Source organism: Mauremys reevesii, linkage group 1, assembly GCF_016161935.1.
Source record: "Mauremys reevesii isolate NIE-2019 linkage group 1, ASM1616193v1, whole genome shotgun sequence".
NCBI lineage: Eukaryota > Metazoa > Chordata > Testudines > Geoemydidae > Mauremys > Mauremys reevesii.
The window spans coordinates 233930112-233939828 of NC_052623.1; the positions used below are offsets into that span (position 1 = coordinate 233930112).

Genomic DNA, 9717 nt, shown 5'->3' on the forward strand with positions numbered 1-9717 from the left:
CTGTTTTTATTACATTTTAAAATACCTTCAAAATAGTTTGATCATTTAAAATATTTCATTTATCCTCTTGCAAAATCAGAATTCTCAACATCAGGGAAGAGCATCCAGTACACTAGATGGTTAAAATTCTGCATAATTTTTAATAGTCTTAAGAGGAAGCACTGCCTTTTTTTCAAGGGGGGGGGAAAGCTGAGAACAGCAATTTGCAGACCGTTTTTTTCCTTGACAGCATTTAGCCACGCCTCACTCTGGCCCTTCCTCCAACCTCTGTTAACCTAAAAACCAGCGCCAACCTGGCAGTCGGCCTTATATTCAAAAGTAAACATTATTCTCCTGCCATTTTTCAATGTTGTTTATCATATTCCAATCTTCCTGCCTTTTTTCCCTCACTGTAGCTTAAATCATTGCCTCTGCTCCAGTTTGTTTCACTTTGAAACTACAACAAGACAAAGTCATGCTTTTATCTAACATGGCAAACTTGTAACTGAGCTATAAGGATTTTACCTTCACACAATGACACTGCAGACTATTCTAGAGGAAAAAAATTGTCAGGCATATCTTTAAATGTTCTGCTCTCCTAATATACAGAATGATTTGTTCTTATCCACACTACAGAAACAGTCTGGTTTGGGAACAATACATACATCTTTGAAAACCTGTAGCTGAAATAAGAAACCTGACTTTTGCTTGCATCTTTTTCTCTTTTTTAATTTAACCTCAATAGGAAGCCTTAAAAAAATCTAAACATCACCGACTGAACATACTGTACTGCACCTGGCTCTTTATTATCCTTTTCCCATCACACATCGATCCTGTCTTTCTTCCTTCCTACCTCCTCCCCTCTCCCCAAATCTCCTCCAGATACAAAGGGTCTTGAAAATATATGTATATAACTACTTGGCTATTATTATTTTTATATAGTCCCACTGTATTAAATGGGTAGATCACATACCAAAATAAAAACAGAAAGAGGGGATACTGCAATTTTAATCCTAAAAGCCATCACCTTAATTTTCCCACTGCAGCAGATGCATACTGGCAAACCCTTCGCGACACTGAAGAATTGCTCCTTCCTATTAAGGTCTTAAGAGTGTAGACTAAACAACGGCCATGTTGTCAGTGCTTTTCTCTACCCTCCTGCCCTGTCTTATCGGGTGAGAAATTGGCAGTATGCCAATCCTACCGTTGTAAGGCTGGTGTCAGTCAAGGGCAAAGGTTTGGGGGCTTTTGTTTTATTTTTTAAAAGAAAGTCTTCAAAAATCTCAGCAACAATCAGAATGATGTACAGATTCCCATTAATTGCAGCATAATCAGGTAGCTGGGTTTAGGGATTTCTTCTTCTTCTTGTCTCTAAGCACTGTAAACTACAAATAACATGGAGTGGTTTAGTCAAAACAGTCATGTGCAAGTAGCCTGGCAAACAAAAGCCTTTATTTATTTATTTAGTTCACGCACAGATAAGGAGGAGCCTTTGTGCACATAAATTTCACACACATCAGAAAGGAGATGCCATGCTGCTTTCTGCAGGCTGACACAGCTTGTCTTGAGACGCCACAGGACAGCCTGGAGGCTCATTAATAATTGCGGATGGCTTTCCATTTCCATATTTAAATTGTGAAGCAGCGTATGATTAATTAAGAAGAAAAAGGCAAAAAGGAAAGGCCTGTGCTTTCTGTTCAATCTTACTTGCCAGAAAGACTGCCTGCTTTAACTCTTTGTTTGCTAGATGCATGGATGTCAAGAGAGTTTGCCAGAATCCTTTGCTCTGGTGGGCTTATGGGAAACTCAAAATGAATATTAATTATGTTATTTTCAGCAATTAAGCAGATGTGTGAGTCCTTTTGCAAATAGCCACGTACTAACGAAGAGACTTTACTGCAGTCCATTTCTCATTAACTTTTTGTTTGGAAAAAAAATTACTTACAGATTTTAGCAAGACTGTATATTACAATATTTTCAGATAGTGGTGTTAAAAGATTATTTACTATTTTATGCAAAGAGATATTGCTATTAAAATCCAGTAACATTTATAATTTAAACTCATCTGAGTGCTCTAAGACAATGAAAATATTTAATACTGGAACACTGTGACTAACCTGTGCACAGAATCTTACAGAGTCTCATTAAATATAAGCTATGGCAGGTAATAAACACATCATATACAGATGTGAAAATATTTAACAATAATTTACTAGGGTGTAAACTTCAGATTATTCTGTTTTTCCAAAAGCATACAATTTCCAGATTTGACTGCTAGAGATGTTTAGGGAGAAAGGCTATAATTCTCAGTACCAGTCATCCACTGAAATCGTAAGTAACATTTCATCCAAAAACATTCAAGTGCTGGATTGATCCAGCACTTTGTACTATTACTAAGAGAGAAATCCAGGGAGTCCTGGTCAGCCTGCCCATGCTGGGCCAGGGGAGGTTGCAGAGTTCCAGAGGTTATGAGCTCCGTCTCTGAGACGATTCTACACACACTGCACCTGGGGGTAAAACTGGGGTTATGCCTCTAGAATACAATTTCTTTAATACTGTCCCTATGGGAAGCTGAACATTTGTGAATAGTAATCAGAGCACATTCAGATCTGAGTATTTCGTAGCACATCCATTGAGGGGGATAGAAGGGGAGGCTATGGTTGAATCTTATGAGATGTCTCACGTGGCTATCCCAGCTCATCAGTGGCTGGATTTAGACTCTTGTCACATGACTTGTGTGATTCAGCATTTTGCAGTCATGTTGGAAAAAAAAAATCTCAGTTCTCCTCACTGCCTGATCCCTGTTGCTACTGTGTTAATTTCCCTGCCCATCATAAGCTCACATTTTAACCCTTTTATTTCTACAGGATTCCAGATATTCCTGAATTTCATCCTAGTCTGAGCATTTGGGTATTCATTCAGCCTTGATGCTATTGAAATACTGTTGACCAGTATATGGCACTATGCAGCAAAAGTGAAAACTTTAATGCCTCCTGGACTGATTTTGACTCCGTGCAGAAAAGCACTTAAGCACATGCGTAAATCCATCCCTTTTCAACTCTTAAGCATGTGCTTAAGTTCCATTGATTTAAACATGTGCTTTACTTAAAGCATGTTCCTAGGTACTTTCCTGAATCAGGTCCTTAGAAAGGAACAATACTAGTAAGACAATGATAGAGTACTAGAAAACAGACAAACCATTATGACTGTGCACTGCTTAGAAAGAGGGAAGGGATAAAGAAACAAAAATAAATTTATGCTAGCCATTAGAGTCTGCCAAGATTAAGTCCTTCTATGCACATTACTTATTGGAATTACTACAAAATGCAGATCTGCATATCAGGGCGCTTTTGTCAAGAGTGGCTTCTCCTTCCTGAAAATCAAATCCTGCGCCAAACTGGGCAGTACTGATATAGAATACCATGCACTGAATCAGAACTGATCCAAACAAGATATTTTAGTGTGGAGCAACATTTCATAACCAACATAAATCTAGCAACCATTACAGCTTATGGAAGGAGAGCTAATCACAAGTTCCAATAATTCCCTACCTGGTCACACAGCAGGTGTACAAATTAAGAACACTCAAACGACCTGATCTGAAGTCAATGGAAAAAGAGTCCTGTTGATTAAAACAGCTTTTAGATCAGGGCCAAGGAATACACTTAAGCCTCATCAACATTATGATTTTTTAATCATGTATTAACCTATAGTTAAAAACAACTAGCAACAAATGCCAGTTCCTTGTCTACACTACAATTTACCATTGTGTCAGTTTAAACATGATTACAAACCAAATTGGAGGCAAGCCCTTAGTGAACTGCTATGGCGCTGAGTAAAATTTGACAGCCATCTGAAATTCATACTTAAACACTGTATCCTCAATTGTCTGTATGAAGACCAAAAGGCCCGATGTTCCCCATATATCTCGCTCCAATTGTTCTGGAATAACCTATACCAACAGATACTTTACATAGGATTCCAGAGAGACTTTACCTTGCTACTGCAGATATACCATTATTCACAGAAGTCCTGGGGCTTATAAATCCTGGAACCATTTTGCAATTGGAATTTCTCCCTCTGCTGATTCAGCATTTGCTTTCTGTCTAACCTAGCATGCCATCAGTGCTGTCATGATGGTCTTCTCCTCTGCAACTTCTGCCGTCTGGAATAATCTGCCTCTCTCTTTCCACCTCTTTTCAAATCTCCCCTGAAAACACATTCTCTCCTTTGTCTATACATGTCTTAATTTATCCCTCTCTCTACCTTTAGAAAATGCACTACATTGAGTTGTGTTGTATTGAAATGTTGTTTGGGTTCACCGCAATTTTTTTTCTCAATTTCTATTTCAGGCAGGAGGAAGGAATCCATTTCAGGAGTACACTAATAGATGTTCGCAAGCAATGGACTGACCATGCCCAAAAGGAGAAAATGAAATAACCTACAGTAGTTAGAGCACCAGAACAAGGTAGTCAGCTCGACCACAAACTTACTGTGACACCTTGAACAAATATCTTAAACTTTCTCTGCCTTAGTTTCATCATCATTTTCAATTATGACAGTACTTCACATGTGTGGTGTTAAAGTTTGTAAAGGGCTTTGAGTTCCTGGAATGGAAAGAGTTATGGAAATTGCTAACAACAGAAACGTCATCATTATTACAAACTATCCCTTCACTGAATGTGATTGTTACAGGCTATAGCTGGCAACAAATGGGTATCTTTTCCAGTCAGACTCAGAATCACAAGCATTCCTTTTGCACACATCTAAAGCTCCAGTTAAATATGCCAGAATATTTCCCCCACCTTGCCCTAAATGTGGTTGCACCATGGATTCATTTTACCAGATGCTCTGGGAGAACATGCTGAAGAATATATGTTCTGGTGCTCAGCCTCCACAGGGAAAGGAGAGTTCCTTGGGTCTCTAGCACTACACTAAACATCACACTAGTTCTCACCTTGTTTGGAGTGGGGAATATATAAAGCAGGCAGGGCATATACCAAAATGTATATCGCATACCAGCCATCTTCTTTTTAGGGCAAAGAAAATATTGCAAAACTCATTTGCAGAGACTGAATTCTGGTTATAATTGGCTAGGCAGATGATACATAGGGACCATTTAAAATACAGATAAAGATAAAGATTTTAAGCACCATAGAACACAGAACTCCTATACAAAGTCTAAATCAGTAAACAAGAACAACATCTCTTCAGTAAATAGGACATCAAATTCAGACCTGGTATATATCAAGGCACCTCCAACACTCCCACTTTCACCAGATCTACATTTGGCTCATGGTGCCCGTCTCCTTTATGTGGTCAATTCTCAACTTGGACCTTAATGAGAGCTAGCACAAGTATGTATACATGGGAATGGGAATCATGCCCCTAGCTCATACCGTAGACATACTCTGAAGCATTTGGTAACTGGTCAATGACAGAGATCGGGTATGGGATAAATAAACAATTGTAGTCTGACCTGCCATAGCAATTCCTATGTTCAAATCCAAGGTATTACTATTATATAGAAGTTACTGTTTGGGGCAATCTTGTTATGCATGCTTTGGTTATTTTTTACATAGAGTTACCTGGGGCAAATCGGTGAAGTCAATTCATGCCTACATGAACATCAAGAAAGTTTTGGACATCTTCGTTTATTAGAAGTGATGACTGGTGTACAATACAAAGTGCAACTTGTTGCATCCAACTACTTTGTATTTGTCCTTAATATTTCAATAAATAAATAATAAAATAAATAAATAAAAGGCAAGCAGGCTCAAAATGTGATCTGCTTTTTCAGTATGTATTTGTTTGCAGAGTTCATGTAATTTTTAAATACTATAATATTGCAATAATGAATGGTGATAAACTAAACCAGTTAAAATTAACAGAAAGTGTAGTTGCTAGAACAAACTCTTCTTTATGACAAACTGCAGCCACATCTCCAGAAGCGATCCTTATTGTGAAGTTTTATTGTACATGGCTCTTCTGCAATCCCCCAAGTTATTGTGTTAATGCTCTTTTTTCCTTTTTAAAGCAATGATCAGCTGTAGCAACCTAACACTGATAAGCAGGCTATAATAATAAAACATTCAGTGCACATAGAGAAAACATGTTTTAATTTCAGGTTTCTAATTTTTACTTTAATAAATTATGTGATAACATGATTTTAAAATAATGAAAAATACCTTGATAGTGTTAAGACTGCACAAATCAACCTCTACACATTTTACAATATTTTCTCTTTTATTTCCTATATATGGTACAAGGAATTTCAAACTTTTCTGTACTCTATCCAGCCTATACGATCTGGCCTTTCACTTCACCATGAAAGTCTGTCCAAATCTGGGCAAGTTATGTCTTTGAAAAACTGTGGTTCACACATCCTCAGAGACGTGCTAGAGCTTACGGGCTAAAATATTAGCATGTTCCATGCAAGGCAAGGTGGGCAAAGTAATATCTTCTATTGTACCGACTTCTGTTGGTGAAAGAGAAAAGTTTTCGAGCTCACACGGAGCTTTTCTTCAGGTCCTCAAAAGCCTGTCTCTCTCACCAATAGAAGTTGGTCCAATAAAAGATATTACCTCACCTGCCTTGTCTCTCTAATATCCTGGGACCAACACAGCTACAACAACGCTAGAAACAGAATATTCCATGCTCACTAAGCATGCTTCATCCCCTCACAGCTCCTACATGCGCCTGCTATTAGGCATACACTAGTTCCACAGAGTGACTGAACATGCACCAGTCCAGGGCTCCAGGGGCTCAGAAGGATTTTCCTTGTCATGGTGACTCCTCTTGAGCTGGCACCAGAGAGTAGCATGGATGAGGAAGCTGGTTGATTCAAATTCAGAGAGAACAAAAGCCAAAATCTGTTAGTCTTTAAGGTATCACCAGATTCCTCATTTTTTTTTAGGACCAGGATGAGATGACTAAGCAATGGCGGCTGGGACAGCAAGGAGAATGCATTACTTACAGAGTTTGTCATCAGAGTCATAGAGCATACAGCTTTTTTTATACCAGTTACTTAAAACATGCCAGCTCCTTCTTTAGAAATGTGTATTGAAGAGTGTGGCAGTAGGAATGTGCTTTGGTTGCTTTTTATGTGAGCGAGTGGAGGGAAGGAGGGAATCTCTGTTGTGATTCCCTTATTCTCTCACTTTCTCACTGCTCCAACCATCATCCTTCCTTATGCAGAGTTAGGCTGGATTGGGCTCCTGGGCCACTGAGGTCTTTCGACACCTCTCCTACATCAGCTAGATGGGTGTCTGGAGCGTTCATGGATGTCTCTCTTGCCAGACAACAATGAGCTGAGATGGAGTAGTGCAAAGCATTAAATACAGGGGAGGCCTGGAGCAGAAGTATTATAAGCCTAAGCACCAGATTCCATGGTCCCTTTGCTCTACCCCCATAAGGGCCAGGCAAAATTTCAGTCCAGGAGCTCAAGGGAGCACCAAGATTTCTCCCTTCCTACCAGCTGGGGGAACATAATGCCCCAAAAGAGGGCAGAGAGAGCTGGCCAGCTCAGCAGGAGAAAACAGTGTCCAGAAAACACCCCGGGAAGTAGTGCAGCAGTGTGTATGCTCCCCAAGCACAACGGTAGCTCCAGGTGATCTCTGTGGGGCAATGCTCCTCCAAAGCAGCCCTTACTACACAGACTATTTGCACAATCTAGAAAGTTGTCTGTGGGACAGAGAAGGGCTCATTTGAAATAATTCTTTCCCCTCCCTGAATTCATACTCTTAATTTGGCAGTTTGCTTTAACTAAATGTAGGGGGCCTGTGTAAATATGCCTCTTTGAAGCATTTAACATTATAAAACCTGTTCCACAGCATTGCCGACTCCTGCAAGCCCCCAAAGTCAGGCCAATATGCAAAAATCTCAGCTCTTCTTTTTTTTTAAGTTAGTGTCTAGCCTTCATGGTAAGGGAGGAAAGCTTGAAAACATCATCAGAGTTTACTCAAAAGGATAAAAAAACCAAAAGGTAAATAAACAGAAACCAAAAGGCATTTAAAAAAATGATTTTTAAGACAATTATTATTTTAGGAGGTGGGTGGGGGAGGTTGACTCATGATTTTTTTTAATGTTAAAGGTTAGCGATACTGATTATGTCATGTCTCAGGGGACTGGTAATGGGCTATAGAGCCTTCCATCTCTAGGTTCCCCGTCTGAATCTAGCACAGATTGACTATGGCTAAAGGTTTTTACATCCAATGACTGTTGAGTGGTCTGTGTGAAGTTAATCTGGTGATTTCAGTCCAGTAACTAATGGACATGTCACGTGCCCACAGCACAAAGTGAGCGCCATGTATGCTGTGGGAACATGACCAAGCATTTCAAAAAAAGATGGTAGCAAAAGCTATCCATTGAATGAGCTAAACCAAGGACTCATTACTGAAGCTTTGTTAACTGTATATAAAATACTAAATGTCATTGCTTTTAAAAAAGTATGGTGTTAAGTCAATGTGTTTTAATAATAATATCATGTATCGTATGTGGGGGATACAAGCAATACAAAGTAAAAGCAGCATTAAGCAATATAGAGCAAGAAAACTTGCCCTTATCACCACAGAAAAGTTAAATATTTAATATAAGAGAGGTGACATCAGTTGGTGCAGAGTAAGAAAATTAACAACGTTCCAACACCAGGAAGTGAAACGTGATGCCACGGCAGCTCATATGGTGTGGAAGAAGTTTGTTTTCCCTCCTCAAATGCATTGTCTTGCAACAGTAAGGTCTGGAAACCCCCAGACTCAGACTGCTGTTTGCAGCTGGGGGGGGGCAATCACATGTGCAGGTGTAATGTCTTACAGACAGAATTCCTGCCGAGTGAATTCACTCTGGGAGAACAGTCTCCAGACTGCACTATACGGTTCAGATGCTGGGATGCTGGGTAAAGTAAAAACTCCCTATGCAGTAATAACAAGCATAGAGTGGCGGCTGAAATTGACCACTTCTGGTATGGACCCAGGACTGTTATTATAATTGACATATGTTTTGTTTCACACTTAGATTTCCTGTGGCGATAAATGGAAAAATATATTTTGTACCAGTTTTTAAAAATGTAATTCAAATAAAAACAAAGTTAAAATTACAGGAGGATGCTTTAAAGACAGAGCAAATTTATATTGTGGCATTACACCCCAGTGCGCTATCCCGTAGATGGTGAGCTTGCACCCCGAGGTTCGTACTTTAAGCTAGTGTTTATGGTGGTTCAAATGACTACAACTACTGTGGTCTTGGAAATGTGTTGCTGGGTAATACACTTTAAAAAGGAGAGGGGGGGAGGGAGTATAATGAAAATGAAACAAATGATTATGTAGAAAAGAAAAAAGCCATGGAATGTAGGGCTGGCTTGACAAGAATAATTAAACATGGGGAAGGCCTCATTTCTTGGAAGACAGGGTTAGGAAGGTAACTAAAGCAGCAGGCTGAAAATGAAATGTTTGAGCTAAGATAAGTAAATAGGCCAATAAGCTAAAAGACAGAATGTCTGAGCTAGCTAAGGCTAGAAGGGGCATACCCAGGGAACCATTTACAAAGAACAAGATAACAATGGATAAGATAAATTGGGAACATAAAGATGAGGTAAAGAGTAAGTCGTGCATGGACGGAGCAGGCTGTATAGGGATTGGTTCCTACAAAGTTACCAAGCCAATTCCAAAAGTGTGATGCAATGTAATGTGTAAATGCATATAAAGTAAGATGTTTGCTTGTAGCTTTGGCTGTGTGGTGCCC

General features: G+C 39.3%; 1 long non-coding RNA gene across 4 annotated transcripts in view; it reads left to right on the forward strand.

Annotated features, from left to right (window-relative positions):
- LOC120406299 overlaps window positions 1-5785 on the forward strand; it is a 30583-nt gene extending 24798 nt beyond the window's left edge. For all 4 annotated transcript variants that reach the window (XR_005599205.1, XR_005599206.1, XR_005599210.1 and 1 more), the window contains 2 exons: window positions 4332-4447; window positions 5562-5785. This is a non-coding gene — a long non-coding RNA (uncharacterized LOC120406299). The remainder of the gene's footprint in view (window positions 1-4331; window positions 4448-5561) is intronic.
- The last annotated feature ends 3932 nt before the right edge of the window (window positions 5786-9717 follow it).